Source organism: Triticum aestivum, chromosome 4A, assembly GCF_018294505.1.
Source record: "Triticum aestivum cultivar Chinese Spring chromosome 4A, IWGSC CS RefSeq v2.1, whole genome shotgun sequence".
NCBI lineage: Eukaryota > Viridiplantae > Streptophyta > Magnoliopsida > Poales > Poaceae > Triticum > Triticum aestivum.
Genome location: NC_057803.1, coordinates 202,321,834 through 202,336,612, shown reverse-complemented (window position 1 = coordinate 202,336,612; position 14,779 = coordinate 202,321,834).

Genomic DNA, 14,779 nt, shown 5'->3' with positions numbered 1-14,779 from the left:
AATCTCGTCATTGGAGTTACCTTGGGTTATATTTCACCTAAAGCTTTCCCTAAGGATTGTTGCTATCTATGGTGCTTATAAATGATCCAATTTCTTCATTTATCCTTTCCGTTGCGATATACTTTCTCGTCAATTTGTTCATATCTATCCAATTCTTTTCCCGTAAGTGGTAGGTTGTCACCTCATAATTTGAGATGTATTCCATAAGACCATATCAAGATTATTTTTTTCGTTGTTGTTTTTCCAACAACTCCATTCGACCCTTCTCCTAAGGATACCTTTTCAAGCTCTTTTGTAGCAAAAGTTGGCTTTTTCTTCTAGATTCTTTTATCTCAATGATCTATCTTCTACTTATCTCTTCCGGACACATTGCGATGTTGCTCTTTTTAACACATCATCTTGTTTTGTCAAGATCATGCTTCTTTCTTTGCCTAATCATTTACCCGAGTGTTCTGTCCTTTATGCTCAAGTTCTTTTCGCCTTATCTATTCTTGAACCCCTTCTAAACCGGAGCGCTACCCGAATTGGTTCTTTCTTTTCCCTTTTCTTAACGTAGTGCTTTTAACTTTATTCTTCTCCGTTGCTTTTTTTTCTTTCTATTTGCTCAACCTTTTCAAGGTTCTTCGGTTTCACTCGTTTGTCAAAGAAGCAACTTAGTTTTACGTCTTCTCTTTCTCTTCCGTTTTTCCCTCCGGTGCCATTCTAGATCTCGGGGCGAGATCCTCTCGTAGTGGTGGAGTGTTGTAACGCCCCGAGACCGATGTGCCAGGTGTCCTCCGCTTATTTGCTTTTGTTGGCTTGTCATTGCTTGTGTGTCATGCATCTCATATCATGTCATCATGCGTATTTCGTTTGCATACATGTTCGTCTCATGCATCCAAGCATTTTCCCTGTTGTCCGTTTTGCAATCCGGCGCTCCTATGTCACCCGGTGTCCCTTTCTACCTCTTTTTCGTGTGCGGGTGTTAAACATTTTCGGATTTGACCGAGACTTGCCATGCGGCCTTGGTTCACTACCGGTAGACCGCCTGTCAAGTTTCGTGCCATTTGGACTTCGTTTGATACTCAAAGGTTAACCGAGGGACCGAAAAGGCCTCGTGAGTGTTGCAGCCCAACACCCTTCCAAAGTGGCCCAAAAACCCACCTAAACCTCCTCTATCATCTCGATCATTCGATCACGATCGCGTGGCCAAAAACCGCACCTCATTTGGACTCTCCTAGCTCCCTCTACCTATAAATATGTGCTCCTCTCCTGAAATTCGTGGACGAAACCCTACCCTAACCTTCCCCGCCGCCGCCGGACATTTCATCCCGCGCCGGCCGGACATGTCCGCTCGCCCGGCCACCTCACTCCGGCCTATCAGAGAGCGCCACGTCACCGTGCCGCCGCCCAGGGCGAATCGGAGACCGCCAGTTATCAAGTCGCCACGCCTCCTCTCTCCCGCATCCGCCGCGGCCCGCCGAGGCCCGGGTCGGGCCCTCCCCGGCCCGCGCCCGAGCGCCGCACGTGCCTACCCCGCCGCCGTGCCGGGCCTGTGCTTCGTCGCCGCCCCGCCGCCAAGTCTTCCCGCTGGCGAGCTCGCCCACTCGCGCCGGTCTCCACTACCGCAGCGTGCCGCGTGCCGCCGCCTTGCACGCCGTGCGCCGCCGCCTCATCGCCGCTCCACCGCGCCCGCTCGCCGGAGTCGCTGCTCCGGTCGCACGCCGACGCGCCGCGCCGGATCTGGCTAGATCTCGCCGCCCCGACCCGCCGGCATCCTCTCCGGCCGTCGTCTTCAACAACTCCGGCAAGTCTCCGGCGTGCCTCATTTTCCATGCAAGGAACCCTAGATGCATTTCGGAGGTGTATATTTTTCTCAAAGTCTTTCTCTGTAACTTTTTCTAGCCATGTTCATCATGTCATAACTCCGCATCCGTAGCTCCCTTTTGGGCGTGTAGCATATTAAAATGGTTGTCTCGACGAGTACATCATTTCATCTCATTGCATCATTTCCATTTGAGCTCATCTTGATGCCTGAAATTCTGTTGGAAGAGGGCTATGTGATGAATTTGTTAGATCTGTTTTAGCAAATGACATTTTGTCATTTTTGCCATGTTTAATGTGTGCATGCTATGACCCTGAGCTCTACATGTGTTTTCTTATATGCCATGCCATCTTTACAGAGGTGATTGCCATGTATTTTTGTGATATTTGTGGTGACTAGCACAAGCTTGCAAAGTAGCGTAATCGGTAATGCTGATTTCAGGGACTTAGAATTTCACTATGTCCTTGTCCTAATTTTGTCGTTATGCTGTATGTTCATGTTGTTTCCTAGTGATCCGTGCCTCTTTTGAGGATGATCAGTAAGGATATTTTGTTAATATTGTGGTTCTATATCCATCCATGTCTTTGTTTGCATTTATGGAGCAACCTAGCTTCAGTTAATCGAGCTCTACTTTTGCTATATCGTGAATCCTGGCAGATTGTTGACTTGTTAGCGATTTGTCGAGAATGTTGCTATTGATCCGTGCATGCTATGTTGTTGTTCTTGCCATGTTTAGCTTCCATGACATGTCTTCTTGATAGGTGTATGCTTAGTTTGTCATGCCATGCTTTGTAGTGAGTGCATCGAGCTCGTGAACATGCCTACTCGTTAACTGATTTGCATGCTCCAGTTTTTCACTAAGTCTGAGATCTGTTTATGTTTTTGCTATGTTCACATGCTTGCAAGTGTATTCTATGATCCCTTTTGGCTCAAGGTCACTAAGGGACTTTTGTTAATTGCTTTGAGTAGCTTCATGCCATGCCTTGCTTTGCCATGTTAAGTTCCTGTAGCATGTAGTTTTCATGCTCTCTAAAGTGTGCTTCCTGATGTTAAATTCCAGACTTGTGTTAATTTCACTAAGTCTGAAACCTGTTATCATTTGCACTTTTGCCATGCTTGTTTGAACCTGTTAATGAGTGATTTAGCCGTAGCTCAGTGTTCATATTTTGTTAAGCTTCTTGAGTGGATCCCTGCCATGTATTTTGTCGCCATGTTTGAGTGATGTAGCATATTTAACATGTTTCATTTAGATGGCTACTTGCTGATTATCGCAGACCGGTGCCATATTTGTTTTGCTTGTCATTTCCAGACCGTGCATCTGATTCCGGTGATCTTTATATCGAATTCAACCGAAATCACCTCACCTTTTTAGTGGCACTCTTGGATTTCCAAGTTGAGGCCAGGTTCAATCTTTGCTTTCCAAATCATGCATATGCATCGCATACCTCATCCCGCATGTCATACCATGTTCATGTGTTGGTTGTTTACTATGTTGTGTGCTTCTTTCCTGTGTTGTTTCTTCGGGTTGGTTCCGGTAATGTCGTGATTGGGAGGACCCGTTCGACTACGTCGGTTTTCTTGATCATGGACTCGTTCTTCTTCCTTGCGGGATTTTAGGCAAGATGATCATACCCTCGAAATCACTTCTATCTTTGCTTGCTAGTTGCTCGCTCTTTTGCTATGCCTATGCTGCGATACCTACCACTTGCTTATCATGCGTCCCATATTGTTTAACCAAGCCTCTAACCCACCTTGTCCTAGAAAACCATTGTTTGGCTATGTTACCGCTTTGCTCAGCCCCTCTTATAGCGTTGTTAGTTGCAGGTGAAGATTGGAGTTTGTTCCTTGTTGGAACATGGATATTTTGTTGGGATATCACAATATCTCTTATTTAATTAATGCATCTATATACTTGGTGAACGGTGGAAGGATCAGCCTTATGCCTGGTGTTTTGTTCCACTCTTGCCGCCCTAGTTTCCGTCATATCGGTGTTATGTTCTCGGATTTTGCGTTCCTTATGCGGTTGGGTTATAATGGGAACCCCTTGAGAGTTCGCTTTGAATAAAAACTCCTCTAGCAAGGCCCAACCTTGGTTTTACCATTTGCCACCTAGCCTTTTTCCCTTGGGTTAGGCCAGCCCAAGGGTTATCTTTATTTTAACCCCCCCGGGCCAGTGCTTGTCTAAGTGTTGGTCCGAAATGGGCAGCATGCGGGGCCACCTCGGGGAAACTTGAGGGCTGGTTTTACTCATAGATATGTGCAGCTCCCATCAGGATGTCGGTGCATCGGGCGGCTTTGCTGGACTTGTTTTACCATTGTCTAAATGTCTTGTAACTGGGATTCCGAGTCTGGTCGGGTCTTCCCGCTAGAAGGAATATCCTTCGTTGATCGTGAGAGCTTGTGATGGGCTAAGTTGGGACACCCCTGCAGGGATTTGAACTTTCGAAAGCCGTGCCCACGGTTATGGGTAGATGGGAATTTGTTAACGTCCGGTTGTAGAAAACCTGAAATTGACCTTAATTAAAATACATCAACCGCGTGTGTTACCGTGATGGTCTCTTCTCGGCAGGGTCCGGGAAGTGAACACGGTGTTGGAGTTATGCTTGACGTAGGTTGTTCTAGGATCACTTCTTGATCATAGTTTCTCGATTGTGCTTTGCTTTCTCTTCTCGCTCTCTTTTGCGAACAGGTTAGCCACCATATATGCTAGTCGCTTGCTGCAGCTCCACCTCATACTTTTTACCCTTCCTATAAGCTTAAATAGTCTTGATCGCGAGGGTGTGAGGTTGCTGAGTCCCCGTGACTCACAGATACTTCCAAAACCAGTTTGCAGGTGCCGATGTTACCGAGCAGGTGACGCAACCAAGCTCAAGGAGGTGCTCGTTGAAGATCTTGTCCTTTATGTTGTTTCATTCTAGTTGATCAGTAGTGGAGCCCAGTCGGGACGATCGGGGATCTGTGTAGCATTTGGGGTAGTCTTCTTTTATTTTGGCTCCGTAGTCGGGCCTTGATTGTATTTGGATGATGCAATGCTTTATTCATGTATTGTGTGAAGTGGCGATTGTAAGCCAACTATGTATCTCTTTCCCTTATGTATTACATGGGTTTTGTGAAGATTACCTCACTTGCGACATTGCTTTCAATGCGGTTATGCCTCTAAGTCGTGCTTCGACACATGGGAGATATAGCCGCATCGAGGGCGTTTCAGATGGCTGAATCCTAAGATGAAGTGGTAAGAAAGGAAATACTAAAGCTTCTTGTGGCAGGTATAATTTATCCCGTTGCTGATAGTCAGTGGGTAAGTCCTGTCCATTGTGTCCCTAACAAGGGAGGTATTACTGTCGTTCCTAATGATAAAGATGAGTTGATCCCGCAAAGAATTATTACAGGTTATAGGATGGTAATTGATTTCCGCAAATTAAATAAAGCTACTAAAAAAGATCATTACCTGTCACATCCCTAGCTTTACCTTGGCCTTGGACTAGCTTGGTTGTTGCATCATGTTTAAATTCAAATGAAATTTGAATTGGGGAATTTTCAAAGCCTCAGAATCCTTTTAAAAATGATCAAGATAAAATTGCTTCAAATAAGTCCAAGAAAATGTTCTTGTTATCCTCTGGAAATATTGGCAAGAGGTAAAATCCAAACCAATATTTTTGGTGTCTCAGAAGCATTTATTTTGGGCATTTGAATTAAATCAATAACTATTTGAATTGGATTTATATCTACTATTAAATAAATATAGGTCCAATAAATTCTGAAATATTTTATGGAGCTTTGATTTAATTCTTTTAGCTTCTAAAAATATTTCCACAAGCAACAAAATTGAATTGGTTTCAAAACCAAATTCAAAACAAACCTGCAAAACAGAAAACAGAACAGAATTAGAAAAAAACAGAGAGAGGAAAAACCCACCTGGCTTACCTGCAGCCCACCTGGCCTGGCACTGCTGGCCCAGCCCACCATGCCCTCCACCGTCTTCAACCTCCTGCCAGTGGGCAGGAGGGCGTGTGGCCGCCGTGCGCGCCCACGCGCTCCGTGCCACCTCCTGCTTGCCGACGAGCCCCTGGACGCGTGGACGATTTTTCCCGTGTCTTCACGATCCTGCTGAGCCCCTCTCAATCTCTCTCGAGCTCATCCCCCTCCTCTGCTCTTTCTCCCTCTCACTGCCGTCGCCGCCGTTCGCCGTACCCAAGGCCACCGACCACCCCTCGCCCTACCGCTGAGCCTAGAAGCTCCGTCGCGTCGTCCTCAACCTCCTCGCTGAGCTACGCAACGCTGAACGCTCCGGAGCCTTGCCAACGCCGCCGTCTCCTCCTCGGGTGCCGGAGATCCCCGCCGACATTTCACCGGACCCCGTGTCTCCCTTGCCTCTCTAGCAGCACCAGAAGAACCACGGTGAGCCTCTGCACCGTTTTCCCCATACACCGTCGCCTAATTCAACCTCCAGCCATCGTTTCCACCGAAGCCGTGAGCTCTTCGCCGCCGGTGATGGTGCAGACGAGGCCATGCGCACTGCAGCCCGTGTCGGAGCACTCCACCGTGCTCAGCACGCTCCCCGTAGCACATATCACCCCACCACCATCCTCCCCGTGCACCACAACACGATCCCGCACGCAACCGAACTCCACCCGCCGCCGCGAGGTTGTTTCCGGCGAGCTCCGGTCACCCCACGACCTCCCCTGGATGCGGGCGAGCAAGGGCTACGCCCTGTTTCCCTCGGCGCGTGCAGCCGACGCTCGTAGCGCGTTTTCGGCGTGCCTCCGCTGCGCTGGATGGTCGCCAGCGGACTAACCCCGGCCGTGCTGACGTGGCCAGGTTAATTAGGCGTTAACCACCTCTTAATCAAACCCAAGAGTGACAGACAGCCGGGCCCCACCTCATAATTAACCACAGGGTTATTCCCTGCTTTAATTAAGCTAATGCTTTGACCCGCCACCTCAGCGTTGACCTGGCCCCACTAGTCAGCCTCTGTTCTTGCCATGTTACACTGACGTGTGGACCCCACACGTCAGGTTTGACCTGGACCGCGCCCTGCTGACCTGTTGACGTCATGATGACGTAGTGCTGGCGCAGTAAAGTTTTCTGGAATTAAAATAAATCAGAAATGATTTATAAATTTCAGAAACTACCCCAAACTTCTAAAAATCATAGAAAATCAACCGTAGCTCAGAATTAAATAAATTATATATGGAAAATTATCAGAAAAATTCAAGGAATCCATCTGTACCATTTTCATTCATGTTTCAACAATGTTTGTCCTCTGTTTTGGACAAAACAAATAAAAGGCATTTAAATAATCATATATGGAGTTGGAATTTGAATCATGTATTCAAACCAACTTCATTTAAATCATAGCTAGATGCATTAGCTCAAATCACAGCATATTGCCATGTCATGATCATGCATCATATTGTGGCATTGCATTGATTGTGTTCTTTCTCAGTAGCCGATGTTTGTCCGCTCTCGATAGACGTGGTTCCGACGATGTGATCGATGACACCGATGAAGAACTATACTATCTTCAGAAGTGCCAGGCAAGCAAAACCCCCTTGTTCATTCCGATAAAATCCCACTCTCTTGCTCCTGCTCTCTTTTACTGCATTAGGACAACAGTGATTCAACTGTTACATGCTGGGGTAGTTGAACCCCTTTCCTCTGCATGACCTGTCATTGCCACAGTAAATAGATGAAACCCACTAGCATGAGTAGGAGTTGTTTGAGCCCTGATGTGCCTACTCACTCATGCTTGTTTGTCATGCCTGCTACTGCTTAGAGTTGAGTCAGGTCTGATTTATCGGGGATGAATTGGAATGGTGTTGAACATGTCCTACTGTGTGTGAGCTAAGTGTGTGAACAATATTTGGTAAAGGTAGCGGTGAGAGGCCATGTAGGAGTACATGGTGGGTTGTCTCATTGCAGCTGTCGGTGTCAAAACCGGCGGATCTCGAGTAGGGGGTCCTAAACTGTGCGTCTAGGCCGGATGGTAACAGGAGGCAGGGGACACGATGTTTTATCCAGGTTCGGGCCCTCTTGATGGAGGTAAAACCCTACGTCCTGCTTGATTAATATTGATGATATGGGTAGTACAAGAGTAGATCTACCACGAGATCAGAGAGGCTAAACCCTAGAAGCTAGCCTATGGTGTGATTGTATGTATATCTCTATCGACTAGCCTGACCTCGGTTTATATAGTGCACCAGAGGCCTAGGATAACAAGAGTCCTAGCCGAATACGCCGGTGGGGAGGAGTCCTTGTCTTGATCGCCAAGTCTTGTGGAATCTTCGGCAGCTTTCTGAACTGGCCCATGAGTATACGACCATGGGGGTCCTCGGCCCAATCTAACAGATTGGGAGACAATGTGGTGAGTACCCCCTAGTCCAGGACACCGTCAGTAGCCCCCTGAACCGGTCTTCAAGTTAGAGACGCTCCTCGATTCTTCTGAACTATTCTTCATCTTCGGTTGTCGGTCTTGGAAACTGGTTCAACAAATCTTCCCATCTTTGATCTTGAGGATCGCCGAAAAGCATTTGACGAGTTTACACATCGGGTATCCGAGGAGCCCCTTTAAGTTTCCGGCCTTTATCAATGCCTTGTTATTTTTATGCCACACCTCGGGTTTGAAGTTGTTCCCGGGAGGCAGTGTCCTCTTGCGTCTGAGCTCTAACGCTGGACTGCATTCGAGGTATCCTTTGCAGCCGTGCACCAATGCCGGACTGCTTCTGAGCTCTAACGCCAAAATGTATCCGAGCTCCAACGCCGGACTGTGTCCAAGCTCCAACGCTGGACTATATCCAAGATGTCATAGATCATCTTGGTCCAAAAGAGTTGAAGGAGTTTAGCCGTGCTTAATGCTGGAATGCCCTCTATGGAGCCAGCCACTAGCGCCCGAGCTTTATGCCGGACTACTTCCGAGGTGGTGCACCACCCCGACTGTGGGCCAATTTTTTGTCAATATTTTTGATTGGTGCAATTTATTATCTACCGAGATATATAGCTAGTAGCCCTCAAGGTGTGTATCGGTCTAAAACCCGAGATGCACCTGAAGGATGACATAAGACAGCTGATCCCAGTAGCCGCTGAGACTCGGGTTGATTTGCAAAATCGGTCTGAGGATCAACTCCTAGCTTAGCAGAATACTTTAGGACACAAAAAGCGGTGTGCAGAGTCCTCGAGACTCAGGTTGGGTGTGGCCGACCAACCTGAGGATCATAATCTCCTCGAAAACTATATTGCACTTAAATTTTCTGCACTGGATTGCCAATGCAGTAGCCCCCGAGACACTGGTCGGGTGGCAACACCAGATCAGGGGATCGATACGCCCCTTTAAAATTAGTAAATGATAAGCCTGAAGCCTAGTAGCCCTCGAGCCTTAATGCGGGCACGGGTGGCCGAATTAAGGATCGATATCCAGAGTGAGATCACAAATTATGTGTAATGATTCTATGTATCCAAGTACTTTACATCATTAATGCTCGGATCCACATTGTACAAAACTTTGTTGACCGACCATCGGCTTCCACCTCCTCGGCCAGTAGCCGAGGAGTGTTTGTCCTACTTTATAAAGCCTTTATGAGGGCAAAGATTTACGACAAACAAGGCAATCTGGCCATACGGTTTTATAAACAAAGTTACGTAGAGAGATATGTTATATCACTGTTTAACATAATAAATGTCTTCCAAAGAAAATAATCCCGCTATCGGTTCCTTTCTTTGGGTTGTCATGCTGAGCATGATCATGAAACCCCAGCTCTAATGTAAGAGCAAAATATTGAGGATTTAATTTTGGAGGCCAGTTACTAGCCCCCGGTAGTGTTCGGCAACAGTCGAGGTCAAGCCGTAGACACTTTGGCCAATGTTATGAATGGCCAGTCATTTAACACCGTCATCGGATTGCTAACCAGTTTACGCTTATTGTGTCAGTCAGTTTTCGGCTTTCTCCACTGAGGTGCTTAACCATGTGAGCTGGAAGCACAATCGCAGTGGTTCTCCCTTTGCACACCTAACCGAACAAAGCAGAACATAGGAGGCAAGCGCAGGAGCCGGGCAACCCAACTATTGACCGAAGACACAATCCGAAACCAATGCATATATAGTGAGATCCGAGAATGTTTTTCCCGAATCTATAAAGGTGTCCGGCATTTGCACTGTGAAACTTGTGCTGGAAACACACAAATAGTTTAAAAGTGCCATAAGCTTGGAAAACCAAAAAACGTTAGTAAAAACTTGACGTCCGAACAAGATCAAGTGTTCGGTGCCAATCCGAAAATTGGGGAAAGATTGTGCTTCTGTCGTGCATTAATATTACACATCTGATCTCAAGACTTCAAGCGGGTCAGCCTACGGCTGCAGCCTCCTATCCCGAAGGCAGAGTGCTTCTCGTTAGACCGGTTTAGCGAACTAAACTCGAGCGATCACTAGAGAGAAAATGGGTTATCTGGCTATTGACCACACACTCACGTCGAAAAAGGAGTGATAGAAAAAGACTTTGCAACGAACAAGAAGAAAACACATTTATTATAAAATAGCTCATATAAATTTTAAGAGCCCCCAAGTGACTTGGGTAAAAGAATTTTATGTATAATGATTGTATGTACCGAAGTACTTATATCATATCTTTGTTCAACCAAACTTTAAACGCGTCTTAACCGACCGTCGGTTTCTACCTCTTCGGTCAAGGACCGAAAAGTGTTATGTACTCGACCTGTCGAGAATATCGACAGTGTTTCCGATAACCAGGCAACCGGGCCATAAGGCTGTAACAGACAAAACGCGCTCAGGGAACTTATGCTATATTACAAACAAAGTGTAAGAAGCATCTTCGAAGAAAATAGTACCCCCACCGATACCTTTCTTCGGTGCTCATTATTTCTATGAGACTTGTGCAATAGATTTTTTGTACTCATGAGTTCTTTTGTGTGCCGACCATGATTAAAAATAATAAGAGCGCTAGCTTTCGGCTTCACCCAGTCTGAGGTCAGAGCTCGGAGGACCCGGTCGTGACAATCGCAGAGGTGCTCCCTTTACTCCCTAGCCGAACAATCGGGAACGTAGGGGTAAACACAGGAGCCAGGCAACCCAGCTTGCAAATCGCTTAAGTCAATATGGTGCATATTGTGGCGTAATACACGAACAAGGAACGAAGCCGTACAAGTATAATCATATGCAAGAGGAAAAGCTTCATAAAGGAAGCCCCCAAATAAACGGGGTATTTGAATTTGCAAGCCACAAACAAAGTTTTGACAAGGAGATTTTTTACAAGCAACTTTTTCCCAAAAAAGTATAATGCTTGGTCGAACCGAACACAAGTTAAAAATTAAAATTTTGAGCATGAAAGCGACTTAGCTGGTTAATGTGTTCGGCATTGATGACGCGGTCCGAGCTTGATGCGGGACAAGGTTCCATCCCCCAAGCCGGTCCCAAGGTGGCGGAGCAGAGAGCTCGACACGCCGAATTGGTGACATAGCACGGTCAATGCAAACAGGCAGAGTGACGCCGAAGTCCCCGGATCATTTTCCTGTGCACAAAAAATAGTGCAAACCGGAGATAATAGTAATAATAATAATTAAAAAAATCGTTGCATAATAAATAATTTATGCAAAGTGAGTAATAAAAGAACTATGGCCTGGCGCCGAAGTCAATGTCAATGCTGGGCGTCGGCGTGATGCGGTAAAGGCATGGCAAAGCCTGAATTCACAGGTCGGTCCGAGTTCCGAATGCGGCGTTCGCTGGACTGTATACGGAAACTGGCCAAACCACCATGCGACCTCGTTAATGCGGACACCATTTGATAGACCTGCGTACATATGATGGACAAACCAGAGTAATAATTCATTGGGAAAAATGAGCCTAAACAAGCAAAAAAAATATTAGGATTAATAGCACCTGGTTTATTTGTTGTAGCAATCCGAAGAAAGGTGATTCCCAAAATTGGGACTCGATCCGCACACCCATTGCCTGATGGGCGATAAAGCGATGGCATGGTGATGCTGGCAAAGGTTGGCTTGCCGAGGGAAAGCCCTCGGTCCAGCTAACGTGACGGGGCTGGTCGGCTAGTGACGCCGAAGTCTCCGGAGTAGGTTGATGAAGAGATGGCGAAGCCCCCGGTCCAGCCGAGATGTTGAAGCCTCGATGTCAGCCGATGAGTCAAAGTTGATCGGCGTGATGGACACCAGCTTGAAGAAGCAATAGTGCAGCCCTGCCGATGCAGGTCGTGACGTGGTCGATGCCGGCCTGATGAAGTGACCGTGCGGCGATGCCGGTATGCCCGCTCCGTGTAATCTGTGGGGCGGCGATGTTGGTGATGATTTATTCTTCGCCATGCCGGACTCTTGTTCGGCTTGTTGAGATGATGATCCAAAGAAGTTGAGCTCGGCTCAACAAAGTGACGCCGTGTCTAGCGCAGGTCGGCAGCCTTGGAGCAATATTGCCGGACTGGTTTTGACACCAACATGATGATGAAGATGACCTCAGGGGAGGCTTAGAAATTTACGGGCACGTGTTTAAAAACAACGACAATACCCTAGAAGAGAATTCCTCTGAAAAGGTTGTCCAATATCACGTTCATAAAAAAACATGAATTCGGGTCGGATCCGTATTCGCGCAGAAAACGGATCCGAAAATTGGTCCACTCATCGGAAGGTTCTTGGAGTTTGAACCGTCGGATCGAGCTTGAATTTGGAGGGGTGGTAGATATGGGAATTCCGCAGTAGATGAATGGTTGGATCTTCCAAAGGATCTCCGAGCTGGGCTCGGGAGACCACTCCCTAAACTCGTCCAAATTCCCGTCCAGATTTGACACGGCTCTAGTATATTGTAAATTGCTGGAGATTCCTCCATCAGAAGTCGATGAAATTTTGCATGATTGTTGTAGACTCAATTCCTCACAATTCCACCAAAGGGATCGTCAAAGTGATGCTCTAAGAGGTGGTGGCAGCGGATACAAGTTTGTTGTTCGGAAAAACAGCACGGTCGCCTGAGGGCAATGTAGACGTTGAGCCCCAAGCTCCATTGATGATTCCTCCATGATCTTGATAGAGATCGGAGTTGATGTTGATGAAGGCCCTCGTCCGAACATGACAATCGGAGATGGAGCACGGTTCTCGGTCGAGCCAAGGTGACCAGTCGAGCTGGCGACGAAGATGCCGGCATCGCAGTTGACCTGCAGACGAGCCATCGATCATTTTGCCGATCACACAGCGGAACTCTCAATGAAAGCACCAATGTCGATGTCAAAACCGGCGGATCTCGGGTAGGGTGTCCCGAACTGTGCGTCTAGGACGGATGGTAACAGGAGATAGGGGACACGATGTTTTACCCAAGTTCGGGCCCCCTTGATGGAGGTAAAACCCTACGTCCTGCTTGATTAATATTGATGATATGGGTAGTACAAGAGTAGATCTACCACGAGATCAAAGAGGCTAAACCCTAGAAGCTAGCCTATGGTATGATTGTATGTATATCTCTATCGACTAGCCTGACCTCGGTTTATATAGTGCACCAGAGGCCTAGGATAACAAGAGTCCTAGCCGAATACGTCGGTGGGGAGGAGTCCTTGTCTTGATCGCCAAGTCTTGTGGAATCTTCCTTGTATGCGGCAGCTGTCCGAACTGGCCCATGAGTATACGACCATGGGGGTCCTCGGCCCAATCTAACAGATCGGGAGACGACGTGCTGAGTAGCCCCTAGTCCAGGACACCGTCGGCAGCCGTCCTCAGGAACTGAGTTCTGTGTTTGTGATCCATGAACAGTTACTACCACACATTGGGTTCCGGTAACTCGGCCCCTCTCAGCTTATTAATCAACTCGATCTCTGTCCAGGAGTTGCAACTAGTCTCTGGTGTTTGTAGGTAGTGTTAGTAGTCTACCATGTTCCACCCGGTACAGGTGGGCTTGGGACAGACTAGGCATAGTGACACGGTGTACCAAGTGGCACCCGGATGGTGGGCTTGGGAACCCTGCTCACATCGTTTGGGGCCGTGAGTGACACCCCGGCTGGATCTCCTTGTGGATGGAACCCGAATAGGCGATAAACCTGGACTAGAGACTTGTTGGTTAGTCAGATCGTGGCCGACTCCCTCGCCCGGCTTCCGCTTGAAGGTTGCCGAGGTACATGACGTGTACAGGGCGATAAGTTGCGAGAGCGTGTGTGAAGAAGTACACCCCTGCAGGGTTATCATTTTCTATTCGAATAGCCGGATTCCTCGGATATGGAAACTTGGACCCCTTGCATAGTTCATAGACAAGTGAAAGTGGATACTCTAAAATGCGCAAGATTAGTGTGAGTGCTATGGATGGCGTTCTCGCAGGGAGACGGGAGCCGATCCATAGTGGTGTATTGGTATGGTGAATTTGTGGACTCGTGTGCACCACCTCAAAAGAGTTACTTGTAGTCGTAGTTCAGGTTAGCCACTGAGTCAAAGCTGGCTTGCTGCAGTCAAACTCCACCACCCCTTATTGGTACTGATGCATATGTAGTTAGTTCTGATGTAAGTCTTGCTGGGTACATTTGTACTCGCATTTGCTTAATTTATCTTTTGTAGAGAGATGTCAGTCTTGCTAGTAGTTCCACGTGGACCTTGACGTTTAGCTTGATACCTCAGCTACGATCTTGTGCCCTCAGCAGTATCTTGTAGATAGTCAGGCTTCTCAGCCTTTTTCAGTTGTAGATGTCTGTACTCAGACATGTTAAGCTTCTGCATGTGCTTTGACTTGTATGCTCTGAATGTTGGGTCATGAGACCTGTGTTTGTAATATCTTGCTCCTCGGAGCCTAATGAATAAATACTTGAGTCATAGAGTTATGTTGTGATGCCATGTTGTATTTACACATATCGAGCATATTGTGTGTATGATTGAAATGCTTGGTATGTGTGGGATCCGACAACCTAGTTGTTTATCCTTGGTAGCCTCTCTTATGGGGAAATGTAGTCTTGTGCTTCCATGTGCCATAGTAGTCCACTACAGCCCGGTTCAC